Here is a 15,835-nt window from a genome sequence, read left to right as displayed (position 1 = left end):
AATTCCAGCAATATTTTGGTCACCCCGTTGCAGTAAGAGTCGGTCATTTCAAAAATTGTTTTAGGCAAAACTTTTAGGTAATGTTTAGAGGACTAACGATCACTTTAAGCCTATTGATAATTTGCCTATTAAGGAAAGTATGATTTTTTTTTCTTCGATATCCCATTTTTTCCACCTCCTGGGCCAATGGTTGGTGATATCTGAAAACTTTACTTAGATAAGATTTAAGCCGTTAACCAGAGAATAGTAAGAACTTTAAACGAATTCGATATTTTACTTAATAAGAAAGTTACAGTATTATTTTGTTCCAACCCGGTGGTCCGGTTTGGCCAATTAACGAACTCGACTGAGATTTAGGGTCGTTATATTTTATGAATAAATTTGAAAGTGATAGGCGCTAAATTACGGCAGTTATCGTGTCCACAAGAAAGTGAAATATACATCCATATATATATATATAAGGAGGTCTGTAAGTAAAGTAATGAGACTGGTTCAGAAAAACATTTTATTTACAATCCAGTTATACATGGACAGTATCACCTTCAAAATAATTCCTTGGGAAGCCACGCAACGCGTCAAATGGTTTTCCAACTCTTCATAGCAGTGTTGGAACTCAGAAACCGGAATATCCTTCAGATGGTTACAAAAGTCATGAATATTGAGTTCCTATTGCTACTTATTTATCAAACGAAACTTAAGTTCTTGTTACGTTCAATCATCAACATTCAAAATTATCTAATAATAAATTGGAAATATTTTTACAGTACATTAAAACATTAAAACACAAATATTATTAGCAAATGAAAACAGTTGTTTTATTCCTATCAGTCTAATACAAAACTATAGGTAAATATGAGTAATGAAATTAACTTGAAGAAACTAATCAGCAGTTTTTTTTCCATTAAACAAAATGATTGTACTAATTTATGAAATGAAAAGACCAAGTGAATGAAAAATAACTTGAAAAATAAAATATAACAATAAATTACATTAATAATAAAAAATAAATGGATAATAATACAAATTACATCGATTACAAAGATGAAGTATGTATTACTTAAGAGACATTAATTTAAATATAATTAAATGAGTTCATCCTATCATTCATTCATCCTATCTAAACGGAAGGTCAAGTAATTTGATTAACTTTAACCGAAGAGTAAGCTCAAAAAAAAAAATTTATGGTTTTCCGATTTTTTTTTGATACTTCGTGATGGAAATTAGAATTTTTTTTTATTTACTTTTTCACATTTGTGTTTATGTAGTGTGACATATTTTTACCTACCACGGGGGATTCGTAATCGTTTTCAAAGCTTTTGACTGCAACCGCTATAAAATTTCAATAATCGAATTACTCTCTGATCCCACGAGTTGTATTCCGAAACTCAAAGAGTCTCAGTATGATTTAGAAAGCAGTACTCCATTTTCCAACGATAAATGTAGTCTTTTGTTAATAATCAAATACAGATTTCACAGTTCATCAAATACAAAATTCAAGAACAGATCTTTTAAATACAGTTTCCATATATACTATGAAAATAGGTTTTATAATAATATACTGTTAATGGCTATTTTCCTGGTATTTAAAAGCTTTTTTAACTCGCTTTAGGAATAATCAAATCTTGCAACTGCTATTTGATCTATCGTATGAAAATCAATGAAATTCGGGACACGTATGTAACTTCGATGACAATACAGCACTACGGTGTCGGAATTTGATATGACCCACCTCCACGTGCTACCCCTATGCTAAATTCATGCGTTTAGTTGAAAATTTTCATTTCTCATGAACTATCTTATAAAAATGATTATAATTTAGTACACATATGTAACTTCGACGTGTAAAAATCAATATTTTTATTTTTTTTTTAGTCTTAAAAAATACAAAATAAAACAAAAATAATTACAAAATTATATTTGATTACATATAAAAAATTATTTTTTAAAAAAGCTTTTATAATATTAATATTAACATTAAAAAAAGGAAACAAATTAGAAAAACCCTCTAAAAAGTAAAAAATAAGAATTAAATCAAATTTAGAATTTTAAACAAAAAAATATAATATATTAACAAATATAAAAATGCATTGAAAAGTAAAAAATAAGTTATATAAATAACCAATAAATAAAAAATAAATAAATATTATAATTATTAAATTTTAAAATTAAAACTAATGAAAATATTTAGTTAAATAAAAGCGTGGTGCAGTTTTTATAACAATGTTTTCGAATAAGTAATTATAGACATTTGCTGTATTTTAAAATATATTTTTTGTTTAATGAGGTTGTTTAATATATGTATATACTTTATTTATCTGTAATGAAAAAACTCAAGTTTTAATTCATTGATGGTTCAAATTTGCACCGAGATGACCTTTAAGGGTTAATAAGATTAAAAATAAAAATTAAATTTAGAAATCTTGCACAAAGTTATTACATTTTGACGGTAATTTGAAAAATTATTAATTATTATAATTGTAATCGTAATTATGAATTCATTAAATAAAAATTCATAATTAATTAAAAAGAAACTTTTAGCGGAAAGACTGCATTCAATTTGGCTTATATTACAAGCAGAATTCGAAGATGAACTTCAACTATGTGAGAACACGTACAAAGAAAGCAAGTGGGTGCATTTTTCCAGCTTGTTACTTGTAGCTAGTCAGTCTCAACTGGTGAGGTTCCAGCAGACCTTTCCGCCTCCTCGCGTCGTTATTGAAAATGAAGATTAATTGTTGTAAAAATAAATGTTGTGTTGTTTTAAATAAATTATAAAAACTGCGCCACGCTTTAATTTAACTAAATATTTTCATTACTTTTAATTTTAAAATTTAATAATTACAACATTTTTTATTGGTGATTTATTAGATATTTATATAATTTATTTTTTGCTTTTCAGTGAATTTTTATATTTGTTAATATATTATATTTTTTGTTTAAAATTCTCAATTCGATTTAATTCTTATTTTTTACTTTATAGAGAGTTTTTCTAATTTGTTTCCTTTTTTTATTAATATTAGTTAAATAAAAGCTTTTTTAAAAAATAATTTTTTATATGTAATCAAATATATTTTTGTAATTTTTTGTTTTATATTATAAATAAACAAATTTTCTCCCGTAAAACTTTAGTAAACATTCTTTTTATAAATTCTTTGATTATTAAATTTGATAAAATTGTATACAGTAATCAAAAATTTAGTTTGCTCCTTTGTTATATCGATTAATTTTAAGTGTTTTCTGCTTTTATAAGAATTTATTGCGGTATAAGATGACAAGCTTTTTATTATTTGAAGGTTTCGGTTCCCCAACCCCATACCTTATTTGATTAAAAGAGTTTCAATTACATTTCGTGGAAAAAACCGATCCCCTTCAAGGCGCTAATGGCGTAAGAGCTGCACTCTAGCTTTTAGTATCTTATAATATAACTTAAAACTTGTATTACACACGTATAACTTATCTTTTAATAGTTTAATAAAAAAAATGATCGGTTATTATATAAGTTCACTTATAAATGAAAATAATATACATATAATAATGGAAATATAGTTTATAGACCTAAACAGTTTGTAACTAGACAGTTTGTAAACAATATATTTGGTAATCTTTAAAAAGGAAATTTTAATACATAGCACTTTATTTACATAAATTGTAAATTAATAAAATAAAATGAATTTCACGCAGTAATTTGACGAAATAAAGGTTTAAAGTGATTTTATATCTGGTCATATATAAAGCAAATACTACGTGATGTACTCATGTATAACTTCGTGTGTGTTCTTCCTATAGTAATTATTAGACTATTAAAGATGGTTATTTGTAATCATAGTTTACAAAATCTATTACTCCCATCGTGGTTAATTTAATTAAGTAGTATGGTAACTACACGTAATGACCACTAGATTGGCAATAACCATGATTACAACTTTCCTTATGTTAGGTCAAAAGTAATTTTACATTACAAAGTTTTCAATCATAATACTTGTTTTTGGAAGTAGGTTAATGTCACCACCATATTTATTGTCGCGTGTTCGCGATTCAACCAGGATATTGAGAGACTAAAAAACTACAAATTTCTTACAATACACAATTATTAAACAAAGTATTGCTTTAAATACAAAAAATAAAATAAAACAAAAAAACAATAAGTATGTGACATACAAAATTAAATAAGGACAAGATTTCTTTAAAGAGAGCTAAATTATAAAAATTAGAATGCAATTTACTAAAAACGTTATAATGACCGCTAGAACGTTATAGTGCATCAACAAGATAACACTAGAAAATTGCAAAGTTCATACAATTCAATTTTCTGCAAATATTACTTTTACTGTTTACAACAGAACTACCTTACAATTTATGAATGAATACAATACTTTGCCTACTGTTTACCAATCATTCACCAAACAACTTTCTGCATTTACCCATTGTCCACAATGGAATTCTCGTGACGTACTTCTCACTCGGTGTTACTACCCACTTACTGATATTGCCTTCACCGCAAACTGCGTCGAACTCAGGCTTGCGAAATTAGTCTGTTATCGCTTATTATTACGACTACGCCGAACATGGCCTCGCAGAACTACTGACTGTTATCCGCTGGTCCCTGGCAGTGTTTGTATCCCCTGGCCTGCTGAACCACTATTCGCCTCATCCCTAAAACTACTGAAGTATAATAATTTTCATCGTCCGCACTCTTACGTTTTTCTGTATATTGTTATTCCGATCCGGTAATCGTTTTGGTTGAACAAGAGCTTTTGAAGGTGCCATTGATTGTATTACAGAGAACAGATTGTTAAACGGACCTGTTTGAGAAAAGAACATCATTTAGTTCTTTCTAGATTCTTCTTTTCATTATTATTTTCTCTTCTCTTCTTCTTAATTGGAAGAAATCCGTTTCCCTGCCCGTTATATTCGTCCTGTTAAAACATAATCCACGATAAAATATGATAAATGCCCCATTTATAGAAATATTTTAACCGAATTTGAAGAAAATTTGTTTGATTAACTCCGAGACATAAGGCCAAAAGCAGTTCAACACACCTACGTATGCACATAAACACATATACATTTTTTTTTATCTAGATGGACTCTAAAATGTAAAGATTTACAAAATCCCGATACCTCATTATTTTATATGATCATCATACTTTCCCCTTTAATAGAGCTATTCCTGCTATATTCGCCGGAAAAGTAATACATGTACATATATATATATATATATATATATATATATATACAATTTATATCTGATTGCATAAAAATTCAACTTCATTTTTCAGTTATAAAACTAATCATTACTTCCTATAAATGAAATTTTTTCTGTATAACACCACCAAAAGACGCAAGACTTTTTATACTTCTGGTTAATAAGAACCATAATTAGTCTCTTAAATTTGGTACTTCTTTGTCTGACCGCTAAAAATTCAATTTCCATTATTTGAAATCTCTTAATTGTAAAATAAAAAATTTACCTTACTCGAGGGGTTATAGGGGTTTGACTGTCGACTTCCACAGCCTAAATGTGTCATTGTTTTCTAATGTTTTGGATAACTGAAAATAGACCTTTTTCCTTTGGAATTAAACTCGAACATTAATTTCAAGAGATTCCCACTGACCGGCAGGCCGATTAATTTAACTAAAGCAGCTGACAAATATCACACATTTAACAGTAGTCTTTTTTCTTTTATGTTTAGCCTCCAGAACCACCGTAAGGTATCACCTCCGGAATCACCGTAAAGATGAATGAGGATAATGTGGATGAATGTAAATAATGTGTAGTCTTATACAGTCTCAGGTATTTAACAGTAGTCTGGTAAGTAGTATCACGACTAATTCAGTTTAATTAGATGTACATTTCTGTTTTAAAATATAAACTTAAATAATAATAATAAAACGTCAATCTTATAAGCCTACTTCATTATATATAAATATATATATATATATATATATATATATATATATATCAAGTTTTGATACTGCGCTATGACATTAATGAATTTTGTTTTAAAAAAATCAAAAAAATTAACTGCTTAAAGCAGTTAAGCACTACTTCAAAATAAAATAAAATTATTATAAATTTATCTTTATTGTTTTTACTTTTGCGTAATATCAAACTTAAATCAGCACAATGAAAATTATTTTGTATGAAATTTGTTACTTTGAAAATTACTACATACAAAAATTCAAATGTTGAATCGTCATACTGATTCGCTTTTTAATTTTATAAAACTACCTCTACGGTAACTGTAAGTAACGCTTTTGTTTATTACGTAAAGTTTCTTTGTTTTTAATTCACAAAAAAAAAAATTTAATATAAATTTACATACATAATATTTCTTTTAACAATTTTTTTTTTATAGAATAGTTAATTTTCAAGTAAAATTCAACTTCTGAGCAATTTTCTTGTAATATTCAATAATTATTTCTTGAAATTACGTGTAACAATGTAGGAAAAACAAGATAATTCAATTTAACGTCCTGTCTTCACTTACCTTTATAATGAAATACTCCTGCTTACTGTTAATTTTAATTAATTAATTTAATTGGTTATCCCAAAAAGATAAAACCTCTTTTAAAACTTTATTTTAATGGAGTATCATAAAAGTTGTTTGAAACAGTTCATGGATTTTTTTCACTACAGCAGTGAAGTTACAAATTTAACTCAAATTGTCAAAGGGTTTAACAGTTCAAAATCGTTGTCAGTATTATTACAGCTGGTCTTGCATTTATGTTTGGTTTACATCAGTATTATGTTTCGTCGCATCGGTTGAATTTAATTGAAATTCTTTGAAAAGAAAACTAGATCTGTTTAAAGAAGAAATAACCTTTTAACAATACCAATTAACCTATATAAATACTGATTTTATTAATAATTAATTATCATTCTTTTAACGGAAATAAAATTTAGACTATTATTTTTAAACAACTTAATTCGTTTTTTAATCTATGTTTCGATATGATAATCTAAATTTGTATTACACATTTAAATATAAAAATGAGATAAGGAAATTATTTTTAAAATCCAGTCCCTAGCCAAGACCTCTAATTTAATATGCTTATATCGTTGTTATCTTGTACGTTATCTAGTTGGTTAAAATTGCAATGCAGTAATATCTAGAAATGGATTTACTTTACTGAGTTATAAAATAAACTATCTTGAATAAATTTAAACTTATATATATTAAATTATGTATATTGAAAATGAAATAATTCACAGAATTAGTTACATTAATCATCCTAATTGTCTTACTGAAATTAAAATTAAATTAAACAAGAAGTACAATATCTATACAGTTTTATGATTTGATGGTATGACAAAATTATGTAGAAGAGTAGAAAGAAAAATTAGTTACAGGTCACAAAAATTGCCAAAAGCACTGAACTTAGTATGCGCACAATTACGTCACACCTCCATGATTTTCCAGATCCACATTCTCAAGTAAATTCCACGCAATATTAAAAATAGATTATCCATTAATACGGTAGTTAGACCTATTTTATTCGATTTTTCAGGTCAAAAACCATAAGAAATCACTAATTCTGCTCCTTAATTAATATCCTACAAATTTCAATACGACCTCATTTCACTGTGATAGCTGAAATCCGAGATAAATTTTTCACTAGCCCTAACTAGCAAACGAAGCGTTTTAGGACATATGTTTATATGAACATTTTCTATTATTTTCCCGAGTAGAATAGGTTATGAAAGACCCAGGAGAACTTCGTGATACATTCTATATATACGATATATATATATGTGTGTGTGTGTGTGTGTGTGTGTGTATGTGTGTGTATATATATATATATATATATATATATATATATATATAGTAATATAGCTTTAAACTGTACAAACTCTTAATATTTATTACCAATGAAGTAAAGTTAATGTATTTTTTACCTTGATAGAAATTCTATGTGATTCAATATGTTTGGTTGACAAGATATTAGTTTTTATTTAAAGGCATATACATTTGAAGGCATTTATTTACCATTGATAAAAATCTCTATCTTTATTAGTTGTTAATAGATCAGGATTATCCAGTTGGTAACCGAGGAATTGAATTTACTCTTCATAATTTACCCTAAACATATTAAATAATTAAAAGTTAAATTTAGAACTGTATTTTTAAGGCAAGCAGTTTAGTTTTTCATCATAAGAGCCAAGAATATAATAAATTTTTACTAATAATTATGTAATAATGCATATCTAATGAATTGTAATAATTTATTTCACATCATAATTTCAAGTATTTTTCATCAAATTTGGCGCTTATTGATAAGATTTCAAATTGTCTGTTTAAGAAATTTCTACTGAATCAGTAATTTCTTTTTGTAACTAAGAATTTCAAAGATATTTAATTCCATCTTAACTAAGGTATCAGCATTGTTTTGTATAATATCATGAAAAAACTGGTTAAATGATGATCTTTTTTCTTTATGATATTCTTATACCACATGATATTTCATAGCAGAAGTATTCAAACTTTATAACTTCTCAGTTTACTTGTTAAGTATTATCAATTACATAAATCAATAGACGTTATAAACTATTATAATAATATGTTGAAATATTTTAATAGTTCTTTTGAACTTAAGAGAAAATAAAACTCTTTTATTAATTTACAAGAAAATTTTATTTACTTGTTTGAAATTACACATAGATTTAGATCACCTACTTCTGATTAATAGATTACATGATTAACAGATACTAATTATTATTAAAATTGCAATTTAATTGTTATGCTCAGCTCATGAACTAGCTTATTTTTCAATGTTTTTTTTTTTTTTTTTTTTTTTTGTATCGACTAACAGGTCTGATCTCTTATTGTAGTTAACTGAATGTTCTCACTAGCAGGGATGTTCTTGTATCTTTTACTGCTGAAGCCAAAATAACCTATTATTTGTAAAATTGAAAAAAATAAATAAATTTAATTTGTTAACTTAAGCAATTTAACAAAAATTTTATTTCTTTTAAAAAATGGTTTATTTTGTTGGTATGATGATAATATTTTTAGTGTTTGATCTGAGTGCATAATCTAATTGAAGTTAGGTATAGGAAGAGATTTTCTGTAAAACCTTCGGTATTAGAGAAAGGCGTGGGGAGCAGTGCTTCTGCGAATCGGTTAATTTCATAATTGAGGGTTGTTGAGGGTATGGTAGGTGGTTTTGATTTGCTTGGCCACTACTCCAATCGGTCGCCCTAAAGCACAAGACCGAATATCCGTGCCAGAAATGGCTGCTGAGCCTCGAAACAGTTTAACGACCTGTATCCTAACTAGCTACTAGAGCTAACCTAAAAGCGTGAGCGGAATAAACATGGTACCATATACCACTCGCTTGTGTGTCCCACCAGCCACTTGTCATATATCACTAAAATGGGGAGGCACACTCCGTCAACTACTAAAACATATGTGACTAATAATATTTAAATTTAACTAGTCAAAGATAACAATTCGCTGCCACGCCTAGGCCGCTGAATGCCAGCAAGTACCTGTTCACTATTAAAGCGCTTGGAGCCTTAATCTGACTGGTAGCCAGCCATATCTCTCGGTTAGTTTCCTACAGCAGCGCGGTAGGAGTCTTTCCCCTTAAGTATACTGCTGATGTCGGTTGAACAAAACATCCGCATCAAAAAACTCCCACACGGTCCGACAATGCGGCTCTCGCCACATTGACTCGCCGCTTGTGAATGGCCAATTTTCCCCTTGACCTCTAAGTTCCAGGGTGGCCTGATTTCTGGCCCCCCAAGAGTTGGGCAGACGAACATCATGTGTTTGTTCGACTGGACCTCCCCGCAGAAGCACAGCTCATCAGCTGCCAGGTGGAACCGAAACACATATGGTAAATGTCATGGTTGGAAGAGGACTAAGGCGCTGTTAGGTTGTGTAAATACACTGATGGAAATGTTTGCTGAACCTTTTGCATCGACGGCATCCTGACACAGGCCAAACCGACGACGGTGTTGTAAGTTTAGAGGGTCTAAAACACGACCTCTGGTAAAGCCTATCAGAGCTAGGAACGGAGGGAGTGGTGTGGCGATGGGGATCGTCGCAAGAATGATGTCTTTTCTTATGGGGATCAGGATGTAAGATGTTTGTATTATATTGTATTTTATATTTTAAAGTATTTTTTTTTATTGGTAATAAATAAATAAATATCGTAACACCACAATTATTTGTGTTGATAGAATGCAATAAAATAACATGAATAATATTTAAAATTTGAAATATTTCATAGATATTATTTGTTATTTAGTCAACTTGATTTAAGTCACAGTATAACAATAAGAATATGATCAATTTTCTCTTTATCTTTGGACTGTAACTGGTTTTAAGAACACCTCATCCCTTTCTATTCTGTGCCAATTTTTTTGCCACGACAAAGAAATTGTAGGATGTGTATCCCACATCCCACAATTTTATATGGAATAAACCTGATATCACCATATAAAACCTGATTTCATAAATAAATTACAATGATAAACATAATTTTTGTTTCCTAACATGCGATACACGATTTTAATCTACTTTGATGCTAAAAACGAATATGAACTCAGATTCTTTCTATCACTCAGCATTTTTTTTTTTAATTTAAATTTTAATTAAAACATTTTTTTAATATCCTTCGATACCAATCGCTTATGGAATTAATTTGAAAGAGACATACGATGTGATGAAAGACGAAAAAATAAATATAAATAAATTATTAAAAAAAAATTGCTGGAACATATGTGGTGATTTGAAAGTTATAGCTATTTTTTAGGCATGCAATTAGTCTATATTAAGTACATGTATTTTCATTGCTAATGAAACAGCGGAGCTAGGGATAAACGTTATGTTACCAAAGAGAGGAAGAAGCGAGACAATTTAACTCCAATTGGGAAAAATATTATTCCTTAGTTTAGCCAAATAAAAAATGTTTACCCCCTCTCCATATCAGGCTATAACTACAACTAATTAAAAATTTTTTAAAGCAACGAAGATGGATAGTCCCGGATTTTTGTGTATCAGGCAGAAATTTCCGAATGTAAGTAAAGGAAAAATTAAAGAAGGAATATCTGTTGGTCCTCAAATAAGAGAGTTGGTCAAAGATAATGTATTTCAATGTTAAATAATGTAGAAAGTGCAGCTTGATCTTCATTTAAATATGTTTGCAAACGTTTTTCGACAAACAAAAATCCGACAATTACCACGATATTGTTAATCAACTTCTTACTTCAAACAGAGCTATGGGATGTAATATGTCTTTGAAAATAATTTCCTCCTCTCATACCTGGATTTTTTCCGGCAACTCGGAGACGTAAGTGAGGAACACGGTGAACGTTTCCACCAACATATTTCAGTGATGGAAAGCCGCTATAAAGGAAAATGGAATATTCACGTGCTAGCCGATTACTGTTGGACATTAATTCGGGATGTACCTAAGACTATTTATAAAAGAAAAACATCAGCAAAATCATTCTAACACATGTATGGCCAAGAAAAATTATAAATTTTAGATTTTAACTAAATTTTTCCTTAATTTTTTTTAAAGCGTAATTTATTTAAAACTAAGGCTGACAGAAAAACTGTATTTACAGACCTGTAATTTACACAAAACAGCAATTCAAGAAATGGTATCACTCTTGGAGAAATATTAATTTTTTTTTGTCTATGAGTGTTATTTATTAAAAAGAGGCCTGCAGTAATTAATTAACTACATAGACAAACATTGTAACATCATAAGTTAGGATTATTTCTTTATTCTTTTTATAGGTTTTTATAGGTTTTTTTATAGGTTTTAATTTATACGATAATAATATTCAACGTGTTAGTATTGTATGTTCGACATGCTAATTTTTACTATGTAAGCATAGTTTGTGGTTATGTTAATTGACTGATTAATAATAATTAGATAAACATTGATTGATGACACGCTTATTATAATTAATTAAAACGTTTTAGCCGGAAAAAGATTACAGAATATTTTTTCTTGCTGCTTTGTTAAAATAGGTTTTATTTCTATTCATAAATTAACTTACCTAACGTTATGTAATTTTAAGTTTATATTTAAGATTTAACTCGGCTATTATTTAATACGGTTAAGATTAAAACAGTTTCAAACTAGCTATTAAATACTTATGAAATATTAAAAATTGTTTCAGATGTTATAAATTACATTTTTATATCAAGCATTGAATAGGACTTTTAATCTGTAAATTTAATTAGATCTAATCCTACTCATAACACAGGGTCTTAGTTAACTTTAACACCTTACGTTTAGCTTTAATACCACTCAAATTTCCTTTATTTAATAAAAACAGTTATTAATCCTGAAGAAGCTAAGGTATTTGTTGACAATCATGAATGAAGTTCAGATCTACTGAAAAGAACATAAAACTTAAAAGCTGGAAGAGATTATAATGAACAAGACTAAGGCGATATTTCCTTTAATGATGTCCAACTCCAGAAGTTGTTAAGAATAACCAAACCCGAAATATTTCAACTTAGATAAAGTTATTACCACGTTTACGATGGACTAATAAATAAAAAAGAAAAATGATTATCATGGAATAAGTGGAGGAAGCGTAGAGCCACTAAAGAATTGCTGGTATAAAAGTGTTTTACAAAGGGGAAGATGGAAGTGGAATAACTAGAGATACTGGAATAATTAGGATGTAGTAGGAAATCAGTTCTAATTTCGGTGGTTATACAAGTAATAAAAGATTTGAAGACTGGAAATATGTAGGAACAGATTAGCTGCCAGGAAATGAAACTCTTAATAAAGAAGGATTGTAAGAGATTTAATTCTCATAACACATTCGAATAGAGCTTGTAGATTTGTAATTCAGTCTTCAATAATGAGATTGGCCAGAAGACTTTCTTAAAGCAACGTTGATTAGAATCCCCAAAAATCATTGTGCAGTAAAGTGTCAAGATAACAGGACAATTAGTTCAGTTTCACATTTAGCACATATTTTTCTGCGAATTATAACACTGCATGCTGTTCGAATTTGCCATAAATGTTGCTTATTACTTCCTTGTACGAAGGAAGTATTGTAATCGTAAAAAAATTTGGTTTTCAGATTTTAACGGAAATATCCATTTGATCATCTCTGATTCCACTTTGATTAGTTTCGGCTTCATGTTTGTACATATGTATCTCGCATAACTCAAAATCGATTAGCTGTAGGATATTGCAATTTTGGATTTAGAGTGTTGTAACAACTAATTGTGCACCTCACCTTTTGATTGCAAAAAACTGAACCAAAAGTGTCCGAAAAAGCCCAAAATCCAAAAAATGGATTTTCGACTTTTTCTTAACTGCAGTAATAAGCCCTCATTGAGAGATTTTCAACAATATATCATAAGCGGTACTTATTTTGATTGATTCCAAAGTTATCGCCGAATAAACTTTTAGTTAATGAAAAATTTGGATCTTACAAGGAAGGCATATCGATTTGAATCCGGCTTCATCTCCTTTTTTTAACTTTTTTTCTTTTTTTTAATTTAAATATACTAATTTATTATATAATTATAAACCTGTGATTGCAAAACAAAAATTACGATAAATAATAATTCAATAATAGAAATTAAAAAAATTTAATATGAAAAAATATCAGATGTTATTAATGAATAAAATGTTATGCACTTTTCATTTAAAAAAAGTGTGTATATGTAATTTGATAGGCGTACAAGGAAGTCATCTGGTGACCGCATCAGATTTTTTTTTCATTATTAATTTGATGAGTAATGAACTTCATTACTTTTTTTACAGAGGTAATCATCAGAGAACTCCTATAATCTATGTCATTAATGATGTTTTAGATTCTAATCATTACCGTAAGGTACAGTTTTATATTTCTTCTAAAACAACATTAACTACCCATTTACAATGTTCTGAGTATCCCAGAAATATTCTTCAACAGAAAAGTCGAGACAACGAAGCGACTAGGGGATGAGGGACAGCCACCTGTGGAGCTGCCGTTCGTTGGTGCTTGCACTGATGGGCAGTAGTGATGAGGCACTGGGACTCCCTTATCCCTTCGTGAAGAAAACCAACATCCTGTGCGGATCCCCTTCACAGATCCCCACATTAAAGGCTAAGACGTCAGGACCGTGTCAGCACGGAAAGATCCACTGGAAGAACGAAGAACGCCACCGTTGGGCGGGGTGGAGTGAAGGACAGATCGCTGCGGAGCGGTCCTCCTTGCGCAGTTGGGCGGCGGTGATGATGCACGAAGACTCCGGATTCCCCCTTGCCCAAAGGCACCTCCTGGGGCCGTGTAGTGCTTGATTGCGGATCCGGCGAGAGTTGATGAGGTGGTTAGGTTTAGTCTGTAGAGCGCAGACATACATACGCACTTTAATAACAACTAGCGGAACCTGTTGCGAGTCCGACATTTTGTCCGTAATTAATTCCTCCCTCATCAGAAAAAAAACTCAGAGATATTGTTTTTCTTTTGATCAAATTAAAGGATTTGATTTTTACTCAATATTATTACGAAAGGGGTAAATTACACTATCTGCTTTATATTTAATTTGCTTTACACTAAGCTGTCCTAGTCTTTTCTACACATGCAATGCACCAACACAGGAGACACCAATCAGTGTCTTTATAAGAGAATATGTCGTTCATTACACAGCCAGTCCCTGCAGTGAACAGAACGAAAGTGTAACTACTAATCAACTGTATTTCAGTGGGCTTGGCGTACTGATATGCAATGATATATTTATCTCGGTGAAGAAGATAACAAGAAACTAATTAATTTCTTACTTTATCTAAGTTTTGTTATTCTTAGGAGTTACTGTGTCTTCTTTAGGAGTGACTTGTACTATTTTACAACGCCCGTAACCATTAAGGTTACACCGGTTAACATAACACACTATAACAGTACATAAAAATACATTTTGTTGCTTTTGATATATTACAAAGCCATGAATTTTGAAAGTATTTAAATTTTGTTTTTCTGTTGTCAGTTTGTAAAGAAGGATGTTTCATTGTATTAAGTTAATGTTATCTGGTTGTAAAATACTAATTAATTTTTTTTCCGTTAAATATGATTTATTATTGTCAATCCTAATTTAAACGAAAATTATTTAATGTACTAGATGTCCATAATAAAGTTTTAATCTAAGATCTGTTCGTATAATTACGTTCTCCATTTTGTATGTGTGTTTATATATATATATATATATATACTTTTACAACGTAAAAGAATATGACAAATTAAATAATTGTATTATGTACAACCATTAGTTTATTATTCCATTCTTTTAAATAGAAAACATAAAGATGTGAATTTATTTGAGATAATGTAATATTATGATACAAGTCGGCATTTTATATTGTAGAAATATTATCAAAGACATGAATTAATATGCAATGATGATGTTAATTTATGAGAAGTAATTCATAAAAATATTAATATTTAGGAAATAAAAATAAATATGCACGTATTTAATATTAACCCAGAAGTAGATTGAAAACTCTCTACTAATAATCAAATGTAAAAAATATTTTACTATATTAAAATTAAATTAAAAGGATTCAAAAGGTGAAATTAAATTAAAGTACAATTAGTTTTTAATATATAAATGCAAGAAATCTATTACGCACTGAAAATTTTAATTAAATAAGTATTATACTTACAGTAGTATAGAAATACCAGGAATCATGCTCCAGAGTAATCCAGTAATGAGCTACAAAGATCCTTTATAGAGAATTCGACTGTTGAACTGCACAAGTCCTGTAATTACAGACCAAGTTTGTCTAACTGTAAGTTCAACTTAACTGCATTGTCCAATTCCTCTTCAAGTTTTGTGTCAATTACGTTAAGCGTTGTTCGCAACAT

This window comes from Lycorma delicatula, chromosome 1, assembly GCF_047948215.1.
Source record: "Lycorma delicatula isolate Av1 chromosome 1, ASM4794821v1, whole genome shotgun sequence".
NCBI classification, from domain to species: domain Eukaryota; kingdom Metazoa; phylum Arthropoda; class Insecta; order Hemiptera; family Fulgoridae; genus Lycorma; species Lycorma delicatula.
This window is presented reverse-complemented; position numbering follows the sequence as displayed.